The 5531-nt window shown below is 48.3% G+C and overlaps 1 pseudogene; it reads left to right on the forward strand.

Moving 5' to 3' along the window:
- The first annotated feature begins 868 nt into the window (after window positions 1-868).
- LOC131834707 (DLA class I histocompatibility antigen, A9/A9 alpha chain-like) lies at window positions 869-5531 on the forward strand (annotated as a pseudogene).

Below are 5531 nucleotides of genomic sequence, written 5' to 3' on the forward strand. Positions count from 1 at the left end.
TGCTGATCACCAAGCTGAGAACATTGTTGTGAATCTCACGGGCAGGTTAAACCTGTGTGGAGTTATCAACCCCAGATTTAGTGTACAATTCAAAGATCTAGAAAAATGGCAGAATAACCTGCTCCCATCCTCTCAGTTTGGTTTCATTGTCCTGACAACCTCAGCTGGCTTCATGAACCATGAAGAAGCAAGATGAAAACACTCAGGAGGGAAAATCCTGAGATCCCTTTTCTAGGGACGTAATACCTATGTGCAAATAAAATGGCTCAAAAACAAAAACACAACCAAACAAAACTAGTATCACACTAAAATATCCTGGTTAAAGCATTAAAAAATATTATCTTCATTAATTATTCTCAAATCCCCATTTTTAAACTTCTCATACATGGGATACACAGCACTTCCGTTACATGCATAAGCCCCGAAGAAAATAATTTGTATGAACTTAACTGGTCTTTTTCTTCTTTTTGCAGAATGCCATTTTTACCTGAAAGAATGAATGACACAGAATCTTGGATTATTTACACTAGGTTATTTGACCGACAGTTTCTGAAAAATAAACATGAACCCATCATTTCATGAAAATCAACTCACATATGACAGCTGACAGTACTTGTTGCCTTGATAAAAGGTAAACTCTCAAGAGAAATTCAGAATTTTGGAAAACTTGTGATCCACCAATAAATTTTACAGCTTCTTAGTACTGACAAACTTTTCTGTTGGGATCTGTGGTAATATTAAAACAAATATGACTTTTTGATAATTCACTTCCAGTCTAATCAACAGTGGAAAACCTATGCAACTTAGTGAACCAACACACTTCTTTTTAAAAATAATGCATTAGAACAAGATCCATTCAGTGTGCGAGATGAGCCTGTGGATTTTAATGCAACAGAGGACAGAGTCGATGATGCTGTTTCAGGTGCCACTTTGCCAGTAACCTTAGAGAAAGTACACCTTGTGTCGTTTTAATATAGTATCTAAGACGCATATACATAATTATCTGAAGAGGTCATGAAGCATACTCTTCTCCCATTAATATGCAAGGTTGTACATTTTTTCATAGACTTCAACCAAAACCACAAATTACATGCAGAAGCAAATCTGAACATCCACGGGTCCTCTAAGGAGACAGACAAGAAATGTGAAATGCAGTATCACCCTTCTCACTATGCTGTTTATTTGCATAGTTATTTTTCATAAAAACAATATTTCTATTTTCATGCCATGGATTATTAATATGATGCTAAATGAATTAATGAATTTTTAAACCTCTTTTATTCCTACTACGGTAAATACTGATAGAGATAACCCACAGACACAAAATGATCCTTGGGATCCTCAGTCATCTGTGAGACTGTGCAGATACCCTGTGAACAGAATGTTTGAGAATCACTGACTCAGGTCCTGGGCCACTGCTCTGGGGGACGGTATGACAAAGAGCGCTTTGTGCAGTAGGTGAGGGGTCGCGGCAAAGTCCGAGGTCCCTGGGTCAGCTTCTCAGGCACCAGGGCCCTGTCGGGAGTGCGGTGCCCCCTTCCCCTGCCCTCCCCGCCGCCTTCATCTGGGCCCCGCGCCGGGAGAAGGGTCGGGCGGGGTCTCAGCCCCTCCGCGCCCGCAGGCTCCCACTACCTGAGGTATTTCTACACCCGCGTGTCCCGCCCCGGCCGCGGGGAGCCCCGCTTCATAGCCTTTGGCTATGTGGAAGACACGCACTTCCTGCGGTTCGACAGCGACTTTGCCAGTCTGAGGATGGAGCCGCGGGGGCGCCGTGGGTGGAGCAGGAGGGGCCGGAGTTTTGGGACCAGGAGACCGGGAACCTCAAGGACGCCGCACAGACTTACCGAGTGAACCTGAACACCCTGCGGGGCTACTACAACCAGAGCGAGGCCGGTGAGCGACAGAGCCCGGGTCCAGGTCACAACTCTGATCCCCACAGGGTAGCCCGAGTGTCCGGGTCTGAGTGTCACCCCGAGTATAAGGGACCCTTCCCGCATCCCCACCCCTGTCCCCCCATCCTTAAGCCGGAAGAACCCGCGGGAACTTTTAGGCGGTTTTACTTTCTGTGTGGACTTAACCCCCTGCCTGTCGGGTGGGACCAGGGTCTCACACCATCCAGAGCATGTATGGCTGTGACGTGGGGCCCGACGGGCATCTCCTCCGCAGGTACAGTCAGGACGCCTACGACGGCGCGGATTACCTCGCCCTGAACGAGGACCTGCGCTCCTGGACTGCGGCGGACAGGGAGGCACAGGTCACCCACCGCGACCACCGCAATTGGGAGGCGGCCTGTGAGGCAGATCATGAAAGGAACTACCTGGAGGTCACGTGCGTGGAGTGGCTCCGGAGGCACCTGGAGAACGGGAAGGAGACGCTGCTGCGCTCAAGTACCAGGGCCAACAGGGCCTCCCTGATCTCCCCTCCCTGGGACTGGCTTCCCACCAGGAAGGGAAAATGGGCTCAGTGGCAGAACACCGCTCTTCAACGGGTGGGGAGATCGGTGGGATCTCCTGTGGGAGATCCGCGGGTGGGGAGACCGAGCCCTCCGCCTGGGTGTTCAGGTTCCTACTAAAGAGTGACTCACCCAAAGGCCAATTTTCTTTTAAGGACAATTGAGGAATCCAGTCTCTCCCAGGAGGCAGGTGGAGACCATTCCTGTAATAATCCATCAGTGGTTCCCTTTGACCCTGACAGCCACCTTGGAAACCCTGACTTTCTCTCTCAAGGCCTTTTTCTCCAGTGAGAACATCTTTGAGTTCTGACTCGAGGTTTTCTGACTCATTCACTCTCTATTGCAGTCAGGATCATTAGTGTGCTCTCTCACTTAGACCTACAGATTCCTCCTACCCTGGGCTCTGTCCCTGCTTCTAGGACCTCTGAATTAGGAGATCACCAAGGCTAGGTTGGGCAAGCTACGCTGGAAAACAGTATGGAGAGTCCTCAAAAAGTTGAAAATAGGGGCGCCTGGGTGGCTCAGTGGGTTGAAGCCTCTGCCTTACGCTCAGGTCATGGTCTCGGGGTCCTGGGATCCAGCCCCCCATTGTGGTCTCTGCTCCGCGGGGAGCCTGCTTCCCTTCCTCTCTCTCTGTCTGCCTTTCTGCCTGCTTGTGATCTCTGTCTGTCAAATGAATAAATAAATTCTTTAAAGAAAAAAAGTTGAAAATAGAGCTACCCTATGACCCAGCAATCCCACTACTGGGTATTTACCCTAAAAATACAAATGTAGTGATCCATGGGCGCCTGGGTGGCTCAGTGGGTTAGGCTGCTGCCTTTAGCTCAGGTCATGATCTCAGGGTCCTGGGATCGAGTCCTGCGTCGGGCTCTCTGCTCAGCAGGGAGCCTGCTTCCCTCTCTCTCTCTCTCTCTCTGCCTGCCTCTCTATCTACTTGTGATCTCTCTCTCTGTCAAATAAATAAATAAATAATCTTCAAATGTAGTGATCCAAAGGGGCATGCGTGCACCCAAATGTTTATAGCAACAATGTCCACAATAGCCAAACTATGGAAAGAACCTAAATGTCCATCAACAGATGGATGGATAAAGAAGATATGGTATATATATACAATGGAATACTATGCAGCCATCAAAAAAAAGAAATCTTGCCATTTGCAAGGACGTGGATGGAACTAGAGGGTATTAGGCTGAGCGAAATGAGTCAATCAGAGAAAGACAATTATCATATGATCTCTCTGATATGAAGAATTTGAGAGGCAGGGCTGTGGGTTGTGGGGGGTAGGAAGGGAAAAATGAAACAAGATAGGATAAGGAGGGAGACAAACCATGAGAGACTCTTGATCTCATGAAACAAACTGAGGGTTGCTGGGGGGTAGTGGGGTAGGGATAGGGTGGCTGGGTTATGGACAATGGGGAGGGTATATGCTATGATGAGTGCTGTGAAATGTGTAAGCCTGATGATTCACAGACCTGTTCCCCTGGGGCAAATAATACACTATATGTTAATTTAAAAAATAAAACTAAAAAGAAAACAAATAAATAAATAAAAAGCTAGGTTGGTGACTGGGCTTTGAAGCTTTACACATCTTCCATCCAGAGAAACTGCTGGGTCCACTTCCAGATGGTCACATAAATGCCATTTCAATAGGCTATAAAGGTAAAGCAAAGTGTGGATTTTCTGATTTTTCTTCCCCAGAACCCCCCAACACACACGTGACCTGCCATCCCATCTCTGACCATTACTTCACCTTGAGGTTCTGGGCTCTAGCCTTCTACCCTGCAGAGATTACCCTGACCTGGCAGTGCAAGGGGGAGGACCTGACCCAGGACACAGAACTTGTGGAGACCAGGCCTATAGAAGATGGAACCTTCCAGAAGTGGGCAGCTATGGTGGTACCTTCTGGAGCAGAGCAGAGATACACATGCTATGTGCTGCTGCCCGAACCCATCATCTTGAGATGGGGTAAGGAGGGTTTGGGGTAGAGCCTCTTCTCAGGGAAAGCAGAAGGCTTTCTGGAGAATTTCAGCAGGGTCAGGACTCAAACCAGAGGTCTGGGGCTCTCATCATCCCTTCCCTTTCCAGAGCCACCTCCTCCTACCACCCCCATCACATGGATCATTGCTGGTCTGACTCTCCTCATGGTCACTGTGACGTTTGGAGCTGTGATCTGGAGGAAGAAGCTCTCGGGTAAGGAATGGAGTGGGGGGATCTGAGGTTTCTTGTCCCACTGGGGGTTTCCTAGGTAGCAGACTGTCCTGCCTTGTAACTGGAAAGTACCATCCTCACACATGTACTTGGACACTGTGGAACTGATCACTAACACTCACTCTGTAGAAACACTTGTGAAAATGAAAGACACATTTTCTTCCTGTTAATTCTGGTGATGGGGACCTGATGCCCAGTGGGCACAGGACAGAGAGGAAGGATCCTGCTGAGGACAGACCTCTTGTAAGTCAGGTGGGCCAGTGACCCCACAACTCATTCTTCATGTTTCCTGATCCTGTTCTAGGTCTTCAGTCACAATTCTCAAAGTTCGTTTTGAATCAGGACTAAGAGCTTCCATTAGGATCTCATGGCCCAGTCCTGTCATAGCTTCTAACATGATATTTTCTTCCTTCAGGAGGAAAAGGACCAGGCTAGTCTCAAGCATGATGTAAGTATGGAGGGGTGATCCCTGAGACCCTAGTATAGACAGGACCCCATGAGGAGCTCACCCACCCATAGCTCCTCCTTTAGTCACCTCTCCTCTGGGCTCTGACCACATCCTGTTTGTTCTCCCCTAGGTGATGACAATGCCCAGGGCTCTGATGTGTCTCTCATGGCTCCTAAAGGTGAGACCTTGGAGACCCAGCAGTGCATAGGAATCGGGTCACTAGGGACACTTTGAGCATGTGGAAAGCTGTTGATCACTTATGTGATTGACCTAAATTTGTACATTTTTTTTTTTGAGAGTGTGAGGCCAGCTGCCTTGTCGGGGATGAGCAATGCAAGATGTGTTCACACTCCCACTTGGTGACATCAGCAACCCCTTACTTCTCTTTGTGCAGAGATGTCAGATGTGTCTGTGTTCCTGTGA

Source organism: Mustela lutreola, chromosome 6 (genome assembly GCF_030435805.1).
Source record: "Mustela lutreola isolate mMusLut2 chromosome 6, mMusLut2.pri, whole genome shotgun sequence".
In the NCBI taxonomy this organism is placed as follows: Eukaryota; Metazoa; Chordata; class Mammalia; order Carnivora; family Mustelidae; genus Mustela; species Mustela lutreola.